Genomic DNA, 10,940 nt, shown 5'->3' with positions numbered 1-10,940 from the left:
ATGCATAGGCAGTCCTAATGTGTGTTTTAGATTCAAACATCCTATCTTCAAAGCTAGTGTCAGGCAAAAAGTTAAATACATACATTCAAGCTGTTTACCTACCAAAGGGTTTCTATTTCTATCTATCTAGACCTGATATTGGGGGCTTGTTCCCACCGGCTGCCATGTTGATTCCATGGACGCTGGTGTGTGCTGCGGGGGGGGGGGGGGGACAGTGTTGATATGCCAATCTCAGCGTATTGCCATGTTTCTTTTTTTTATTTATTTTTGTTAGAACATTATTGAAATGACACATTTCGTTGAGTTAAATTCACTACAATGGAGTTGTGATGTGGTGGTTTCAGTTGCAACCTCCTGCACTGAAAAATTACCGTATGCAGTAATTTTTTTCAGAGGACACTACCACAACACTACAAAAACCATATCAAATTGCCCTTTGCATTGGGAATAGTAATCCCAACACAAATGGTATGAATGGGCCCTGACACAGCCCCCTAACACTCCATAGCCTCGTGGATGACGCCATCTAAGGTTTATTCACACCATGTGCAGTGACCTGCATTTCTCTGTACATGATCAGAGCAGGTCTCTGCAAGGGCACCGAGAAAACAACAGTTTTCTAGTTGCTATGTTCACACCATAGCACAGCAGTGATACGTGGTGTGGGAAAAATGAAGAATGTATACATTTTTCAGCAAGAAACATGAACACACTTAACCGTTTGTCCTCCAGAAAATGCACCCTCCTTCATGACCAGGCCATTTATTTGCGATATGGCACTCTGTTACTTTAACTGACAATTGCGCAATCGTGCGATGCTGTAACCATATAAAATGTATTTTTTTCCCTCATAAATATAAATTTCTTTTGGTGGTATTTGATAACCTCTGCAGTTTTTAGTTTTTGTGCTATAAACAAAAAAAGACTGCCAATTTTGAAAAAAAAAAAAATTGTTTCATCAATTCAGCACCAATATGTATTCTGCCAATAAGCGTATATTAATTGGTTTGTGTAAAGTTATAGTGTCAACAAACTATACATTTAAAAAAAAAAATATGTTATTTTAATTTTTTACAAGTAATAGTGGCGATCAGTGACTTATCAAGCTTTCGAGTATGATGAAGATCTAAACATACCCATCTGGAGGGGCCATTTTCCTAAGTGTGGGAGGCATTGTGTTTGTAACTGTTTTAAGGATCAGTGACTTATAGTGGGACTGCGATATTGTGGCAAACAAATCAGACACTAACTGACACTTTTTGAGGATCAGTGACACTAATATAGTGATCAGTGCTTAAAATATGCACTGTCACCGTACTAATGACACTGGTTGGGAACGGTTTAATATCAGGGGCGATCAAAGGGTTAAATGTGTTCCTAGCCAGTGCTTGTGTACTGTGGGGGAACTGCTTTTACTAAGGGAAGGCATATATCCGTGTCCCTGCTTTGCAGGAACACAGGATCAATGCCTTCCCTTTTGACAGAAAACTTGTTTACATAGGCAGATCGCTGTTCTGCCTGTGTACTGAATAATCGGCGGGTGCCAGCGAACATCGAGTCAATGGTACCCGCTGCTGGGCTCCCACTGTGTGTGGGCCGCCGGTGACACGTGTGCACGCCCCAGATGTGTTAGATCACACCCTGCTGCAACATATCTACAGTGGGCAGTCATGAAGTGGTTAAAACATGAAAGCAATGCAAGCATACATTAAGTAAAATATTGTGCTGACACAGTAAATAGAGCACTGTGCTAATACATATAAATGCACACTTTTTTCATGAGTTTTAAAGCATGTTATAATGTAAATTAACCATTTGCTGACTGCCCGCCGCATATATACTGTGGCAGGCTGGCTCAGCTGCGCAAATCACTGTACCTGTACGGCAGTTTGCCGGAGTGCTCCTGGGGCAAGCGCGCCCACCCCCACTAGGCAGCGGGGATGCTGAACCACGGGACCGGTGGCACCGATTGCCGCTGGGCACCCCCGATCGCTCCCGGCTGAGAGAGAATGATGGTCAGCTGTTGTAAACACGGCAGACCATTGTTCTCTCTGAAATGATCACAGAGCGCCTGTGATCCTCCTAAATAGGATCACAGGTCTCTGTGTTGATTCCACAAGCCCATCACTCATACAGTTAAAAAACACTTCCCTAGGCTCACACTTAACCCTTTGATCACCCCTGGGTTAACCCCTTCCCTGCCAGTGTCATTCTTACAGTAACAGTGCATATTTTAGCACTGATTACTGTAGTAATGTCACTGGTCCCCCCCCCCCCAAAAAGTGTCAAAAATTTCAGTTAAGGGGTCCGATCTGTCTGCCACAATGTCGCAGTCCCGCTGAGAACCGGCATTACTAGTAAAAAAAAAAATGACATAAATATTTCCCCTTGTTTGTAGACGCGATAACTTTTGCACAAACCAATCAAAATAGGCTTATTGGTATTTTTATATACCAAAAATATGTAGCAGAATAAAAATTGGCCTAAAAGGATGTAAAAATATATTTTTTAATTTTTTTTTTCTTTGGGAATGTTATATAGCAGAAAGTGAAAAATGTTTTATTTTTATTTTTTCAGAATTGTTGCTCTTTTTTTGTTTATAGCGCAAAAAATAAAAATCGCATGGGTGATCAAATACCACTAAAAGAAAGCTCTATTTGTGGGAAAAAAAGGACATCAATTTTATTTAGGTACAGTGTTGCACGACCGCGCAATTGTCTGTCAAACCAACACAGTGCCGAATCGCAGAAACTGGCCTGATCATTAAGGGGGCAAATCCTTCAGGTCCAGAAGTGGTTAACCCACAGTGGTGTCTCATTGGACAGGACAGAGACTGATGATATTATTCCTTTGCTCACGTTTCCCTCTTATATCTGAATGTTTCTTGTCAACGCATTTGCTTGTAACACCGTTGATTGGCTCCCTGTCTTCACATTCAGTCTGAGCGCTGCAATACAAAGAGGTTACAAGAGGCTGCTATCATGTCAAACTCAGGTGCTTCTGCTAAATGCATTTAAAAGAAAGAAAACATGACATTACTTGTTAATGACAACCAAGCTACATTAATGTGTGCCTTTAATTTAGCTTTAATATCTCCTTTGCACTCCTTAATTCACTTCACTTTAGGTTCATTGGAATATTCTGCAATCTTTTTGACTTTTGCTGTTCAGTAATTGCCTCTTTGTGACTTTGTGACCATCAATAGTAGCTGAGGTGTTGGTCCCTGTCCTTATTTTCTGCCAGCTATCTGCGTCCTAGCCACTTTGCGTTCCTCACAGCACCTTGGACAGCTCCTGGAGAAAGGCTCATCTATTTCTGTCAGTCTGAGGACGTGACGAGACAGTACAACCAATACCAGCTCACACTCACACCCAAATCTCCAATTAGTATGGAGAGAGGCGGGACCCTTGTCTTGCCGCCTTTCCATAGAGCAGGCTGCTGCTGTATACTGTGTATAGTTGGTAGAGAATTGGTTCTATTCAACAAAGCATCCTTGGAATCCCTTTAGATGTACAAGGTCCTTGTACTTCTCTGTTGGCCACAGAGATCACAGGGGGTTATTTACTAAATCTGGTGCAGCGCTGCATAGAAACCAATCAGCTTCCAGGTTTTATTGCCAAAGCCTAAACGAACAAGCTGAAGTTAGAAGCTGATTGGCTACAATGCACAGCTGCACCTTCGGAGTGCTCCAGTTTTAGTAAATCTCCCCCACAGACTAGTCAAATCTTGTCATCTCCTTCTTAAAGCAGAGTTCCGGCCACAAAGACATTTTTTAGATAAAAATACTCCCCTAATCCTAAGCTAACACCAACTACACTAACACTAACCCCACATTACAGTACAGGACAGTAATTGAATTAAGATAAAATCTTACCTTTAAAATTGATTGCAGAGCACAGCCATCTCCGGTGAGGGCATCTGAAGCTGCTGTGTCCTCCGCTGTGACCTTCTTCCTGGTTTCTGGCTCCCAGAATGCCCATCACAATCTCGCGCATGCACTGTAGATTGTGATCGGCAATCAGAGTAGCAGCCGGCCATTGATGACTCACATCTCCCAGGACACAATGCGAAACTAGAAGTGACGTCCGGGGCCGGGTCCGCAGAAGGAGGAAGTCGGACAGAGATGCCCCTAAAATAAGGTAAGTGACCCCCGACCCCCCCAAAAAAAATATATCCAATTCTTTTTTAACATACTTTTCCCCACAGGAATCCGAAAGAAGAAAAAGAGGGTGGAACTCCGCTTTAATCTTATTACTATTCACTGTATCACTATTATTCACTTTTTTTTTTACAAACGTGAGGCCCTCTTTCACACCAGCACTGTCAAACTTGAATTTTTATGCATTTAGAGGATATTTTTAATTGTATTATAATGCATGTATAGATTTTTTGACACAAATACAAGGTGTCAATGCAGCCCCTGAGTTGCAGGTTGGGCACCAGGGATCAAAAGCCAAAAGTTTTCTTTTAAAATGTTGTATATAGTAGGTAAGGGTCAACACTGCAGTTATTGTTGTAGATTTTGCAATACAGTGTATGTCTCATTGAGGAGATTTCCCTTCACTTACTATATTCAGGGTACTACAGAAGCAGAGAGAAGTGGTCACTAGAAAATTGCCCCTACTGGACGATTTAGAGCTCATGCACATGGGTGTAGTGTGTATTACAACTTCAAACACATGGTCTTGCTAGCAGAAAGATTCTGTGTTTTAGGTTGTCCAAACACTGTATGCAGTGTGGGGGTGCACTGGATACCTTCGCTGCCATTGTGGTATTGCTGGGAGTCCAGTGCGTCCCTGTACCTTTAGGGAGGGGTGGGCTCCCTCCAGGCCTACCTGCCCTTAATCTATACATGTGCTCCAACTTTAGAGACTCAAAATATAGAGTTAGGAATGCAGTACACCAGGATACAGCTTACATATATATATATATATATATATATATTTCTAAACGTGTGCAAACTAAACCCCTTGTTTTAGTGTAAACTGTTATACTTGGGTCAATTCAGTTTGTTGCAGGCTGGCTGGTAAGTGAGCTTTTTGTTGGTTTTTTGACATGTATTGTCCTTACATGTGCTCCTTGCTGCAAAGGCCAGTTATAGGTTAGGGTGGTTTCCATTTGTTTGTACTGAATGCATGTAATGTTTGTGCATCATTTACATAAGTATATGTGTACAGAATTATTGCAACATATTGGTTGCTAGGAAGCAGGCAGTCATTGTCACATAGCACCCTTCATTGATAGAATGCTGACGGCTCCTGTTGCATAGTGATCTTTGTTACTAGGATGCAGGGGGTATTGCTGCCTAGGGCCCTCATTGCTAGGCTGTTTCTGCTGCCTAGCATCCCTAGTTTCTAAAATGTTTTATTCTCTTGTACTCCGATAGAAAACATTTGAAATGAATGTTGTATATATGTAAACTTTAAAACAAACGCTTGCACGTGTGCAGCATAGGATACATTATATGTAAACCGTGGATACAAACTTTCGTTTTTTAATTTTATGGCTCTGAATGCAGCGCAAGTCTTTATACAGCTGTGTGTGTGACCATGACACACCATAAACCTGTGTTCACAGCCATGAAAAAACACTGCATTTTTGGGGACCGTGTGCATGAACCCTTGCCCTATTTTACTGTTGAGGTGACAGCTCAGAATTTAGAATTTTTCTTTAGTTTTGAGCCTGATGATATTGATCACAGAGGCAATGACTCTCTTGAGAAACTTCTACAGAAATAAAAACCTGGCAGAGCTCCTAACCCTTTGCTGTTCAATAACAAAAATGCTTTGGCTTTCATTGCACTTAACAAGTGGTCCCCAGGTTACAAACAAGATAGGGACTGTAGGCTTGATCTTAAGTCAAATTTGTTTGTAAGTCGGAACAGGTATGTTTTTTGAAGTGTAGCCCCAGCCAAAATAATAATTTAAGTTTTTTGGATAGCATAGGGAAGGGTTAACACCCCTGTACCATTTGTTTTGCTGTCTGTGCCCCTGTTCAGAAGATTTCACCTCACTTTCTGTTCTATGACAACTGGATTTTAAAAAAATAGGAGTTGTTGTGGAAACAATTATTAGTGATAAAGCTTCAGTGGAGACACCTTTTCCCCAACTGTTACAGGAGTGAATTTCCCTTCCTAGGGGTAGATTTCCTCTCACTTCCTGTTGTCTCCCTCCACTCCATTTGTAAGTAGGAGTCATTTGTAAGTCGGATGTTTGTAACCCGGTGACCGATATCATCCACCAAAACAAGGAGCAAAAAGGTTAATTTCCCCTAATATTCAGAAGAAATGAGGGGACTTCTGAAAACTTTTTGCCAAAATGCGTTGGAATCAATAGGAAAGGTGAACTACAGAGGTCTATAGTGGTTCTTGTACAAGTGAAAGTGGCTCCTGAAAGTGACAGAAGCCCCTTTTATTATCCTGAACTTTTTTATAACGAGTTATTTTCTGGGCTTATAATTTATACTTTTTTTTTCACAGAAAGAAAAAATATACAGTGAAAAGGAAAATAAAAACAACCAAATACAATAAATGGGGTAGAAACACAACAACATTTGTTTAATCAGCTTCATAAAAGAAAGATTCATTGGCTGACCTTTAGTGCTTCTTGCCCTACCTATAGCACAATGACGGCCAAGCGATAGCACTCTCATCCTGGGAAGACATCATTTGACATCCTCCCAGGATCTCGCACCCCACAGGCCTCGCTGCAGCATGATCTTTCACACGTTGTATCCAGTGGACACAGCGGATGACAAATCATTGTACTGGGACACTGCCAGTACCATGTGATTGCTGTGACCAATCACAGCAGATCGCATGGCAATTGTACACAATTAATGGGTTCTATTAATAGCTATTCGTTGTGTGCTATTTTGTTTATTTCTGTGATTGGTCACAGTGATCACATGATACAGACTGGACCAATCACAGTGCATCTGTACCATGTGATAGATGTGGCAAATCACAGCTTTACAATAGTAAACACTGGATGAAGGATGCCATTCATAAAAAAATAATTGCTTATAACAGTAATTATCACTGTAATAATCACAGTGTACAAAAAATCCTGATCACCTTCCTGGAGTAGTACAGTATTACTATGACAACACTGTACTGCTCTTATCACAGTATGTACAAAAATGTAAAAAAAAAAAGAAAAAGGTTGTGATAAAAAAGTTTTTTTTTTTTTTTTTACAAAATCTAAAAAATATTATTATTATTATTATTATTTTTATAATTTTTTACATACTGTAACCAGTTAGTGCCCCTGATCACCGCTACACCAGTTAAATGATGATGCTGTACTGCACTGGTGAAAGTTAATTTCTTCATTTTCCAAAAATGTATAACAAAAAATTACAACTCCAAAAAACTTGCCATGCTTCTTACTAAATACCTTGGACTGTCTACTGTACAAAGCTGTTTTTTGGGGGTATTTGTGACTGATTAATTTACAAATATATATATATATATATTTGTGTGTGTATATATATATATATATATATATATATATATATATATATATATCATAGTTTGTGGATTTTCACTCAGACTAAATAATATATACTGATTTGGGTTATTTTTACCAAAAAAGTGTAGTAGTATACATTTTGGCCTAAATTTATGAAGAAAGATTATTTATTTCTAAAATTTTATTACGGAAATGAAGAAAAACACGATCATTTTTTCAAAGTTATTGATCTTTTTTTGTTTATTTAGCAAAAAAAAAAAACACAAGTAGTGATTAAATACCACCAAAAGAAAGCTATATCTGTCTAAAAAAAATGGTAAACATTTCTTTTGGGTACAGTGTTGCATGTCTGAGTAACTGTCATTCAAAGTGTGACAGCGCTGAAAGCTGAAAATTGGCCTGGGCAGAAAGGGGGTAAAAGTGTATGGTATTAAAGTGGTTAAAGCATATCTAGGGTCAAAATGCAAAAATCATATAATCATTTCCACATTGTATTTAAATTATTTATAGCCTGCTCCTATTACCCTGTATGATCCTAAAGTTTGTAACCTATTATATTACAATGCGGATGTTATAAAATGAACGTGTATGCTGTCTGTGACCATAGACTTCTTTTAATCTTTGGACATGAGTTGAGTTGGAGCTACAAATCCCATCCCCTGGTGTATGTACAGTTATACAGTACTCACAAAAATTATGAGATATTAAAGTGATTGTAAAGTCTCATGTTTTTTTTATTTTTATTAATTAATAACAAACTTGTTATACTTACCTGCCCTGTGAAGTGGTTTTGCACAGAGCAGCCCGGATCCTCCTATTCTCAGGTCCCTCTTCGGTGCTCTTGGCCTCTCTCTCCTTTTGAGTGCACCCACAGCAAGCAGCTTTCTATGGGGGCACCCAAGCCGAGCTGCAGCTCCGTGTGTCTATTCAGACATAGAGCTGCCATTCGGGCTCACCCCCCTACCTCTCCTGATTGGCTAACTGACTTTGATTGACAGCTGTGAGAGCCAATGGTGCCACTGCTGTGTCTCAGCCAATCAGGAGGGAGATTCCCAGACTGCCGAGGGACTTGTGTACATCGCTGGATAGAGATGGGGCTCAGGTAAGTATTAGGGGGGTGAGGGGGGCTGCTACACACAGAAGGCTTTTTATCGTAATACATAGAATGCATTAAAAATCATTCTGCCTTTACAACTCCTTTAGCTGCTGGTAGCTGCTGAGTGTACTGCCAGATGGTAAACTGACACAATGAAGAGGGGACCCTTGGGCAGGTTTTAACAATGGTTACAGCAGGCACAAGCATAATATTACTTATCATAAATCCAGCCCAGGGTGTACATTAATACACGGAATTCTCTTGTGATTTATGGAAATGCATATGTAGTGTGGCATCCTACACTATTCCCTTTGAAATGCTGCATCCCTGGAAAGCAAAGGCAAGGACAAGCAGTAGAATATGTCATTCCAAAGATGTATGATATTTCCTGTGATTTATGTCTTCCTCTGTAATATAAAGCATCTGCCAAAAGTTCTTACGTTACACAAAATATGGTATTCCATATACATCTGCATTACAGAGGCATGGAAGGACATAATCCCTGCCCAGGATGTTTTACTACCCAAAGAATACGAGTTTTTAAATGCTTATTTGCTGTGCTTTTTATTCCATGAATATTTTTTTTATGTACTTGTCTCTAAATTTGCTAGAAAAATGGATTACTTCAGGAAGAGTCAATTTCCTATCACAGCCTGCTCCCTCCTTGCACTTCATAGCCCTCTCCTCTTCTAGGAGTGTCTAATTGCTGTCTGTGATGGCTTAGTTCATCTGCCATTCCTTACCCATGTGACATTTTATGTAGCAGTCAGGGGTGAAACAAAGTAATATATTGTAGAGTGTCACTTGAATGACAGCTGTTGGATGCCTACACAAAAGAGGCTTTTACAGGTAAAGAACATACCTAAAATATGTTAAATGCAAATATATATATATATTGTTGTTAACATAAATAGCCCAACAACAGGGTTTCTTTATGTTAAAGTACCAACTTTAAAATGACACTAAACTTTGGTTAGAAGAATTACAGTATAACTTAAAAAAGTACTTTCTTTAGCTTTCAGTCACCTCCTAATCTTCAAGTTTTTTTGCTGCTGTGATCCAAATTCAATCTAGAGGGTGGTTATGTTCATTCTCCATGGTTCCACAGTAAAGTAAATATGTATCCTATCCAGACCATTGCATGCTACATGTCTTTTGTAACCATACCCATTGGATGAGTTGATAAGAGTTGTAGCTTCAAACTGGATGTAAGTGTTCTTTACTTTTAAAGAAAATTTGACAATTGCGGTTTGTGGAGATATTTTATTGTTATGGATGTTTGGATCGTATGATGCAACCAAGAGAGTGGGGAACCTACCATAGCATTAAGGTGTGAAACACTTGGAGTTGCCCCATGGATTATCTCCCTGGAGATATATTGTATGCTTATGTCAACTAATTTGACTCAGTACTGCTGGTATCTGAGTCCACGGTTTTTGGTATGTGCATTTACCCTCCTCTGGTGGTGGATAATCATCAAATCTTGGTGATTTGCACATGGATATTCGTGGCTGCTTTCTACAACTCTTGGAATAACATTGGGGTTTAATAATTTGACTTTTTTACTATTCATTTGGACTATCACAGTTATATATTATTATTATTTTCTTTTTGTATGCATGTTGCACTTTTTTAAATAATGTACTAAAATTTACTAATGTTTTATATTTTGATTATGCATATTTTGATTTATATGGTTCACATATACTATATCGCTTCTAAAAAGTGTGGCACTTGTATTATATTTATGGGACTATTTCGAATAAATAAAACACCAATACGGCCTTTTTTGGAAGTAAACTTGGCCATGACCATTTTTATTATTGGTTTAAATAAAACACTTTATTTATTCAAACAATAACATTTCAAATATTTGTCACTTAAACATTGACTGAGCCACTATGGCTCAAGCCATAACTATCCTAGCAAATTTAAACTATCCCATAACAAAATGCTCATAGGCTCAATTTAACATGCCAGCTCAGTCATAAACCTCCAGCTGGAAAATCCTAAAAAACAAAGTCCCCCTTTAACAAAAAGGTGACCCAACCACATAATAATAGGCTGTGACAAATTGGGACGGGAGGAAGGGGAGCACCACAGAGATTCCTCTTGCGGAAAGTGAGCTCTTGGGGTTGGAACCCCCTTTATATAGCCCCCCCAAAATGTTCCAGTCATGTAACCCCCTGGAAAATTCAAAATACCAATGAGGTACCCCTTCTAGAAGGCTCCACACATGTCCTTACATGTGAGCAGGGGGTCTTAAAATTTAAAACACCCCAAGAATCCCCTAAAGAGAAAGGAGGGACAAGAGACCCCTGACCCCCTCACTCACTCAAGGGAGCCTCAATACCTCTTAACTGGCACAGTCC

The sequence above is a fragment of the Pelophylax lessonae genome, assembly GCF_965119305.1.
Source record: "Pelophylax lessonae genome assembly, chromosome: 3".
Lineage (NCBI taxonomy): Eukaryota > Metazoa > Chordata > Amphibia > Anura > Ranidae > Pelophylax > Pelophylax lessonae.
This window is presented reverse-complemented; position numbering follows the sequence as displayed.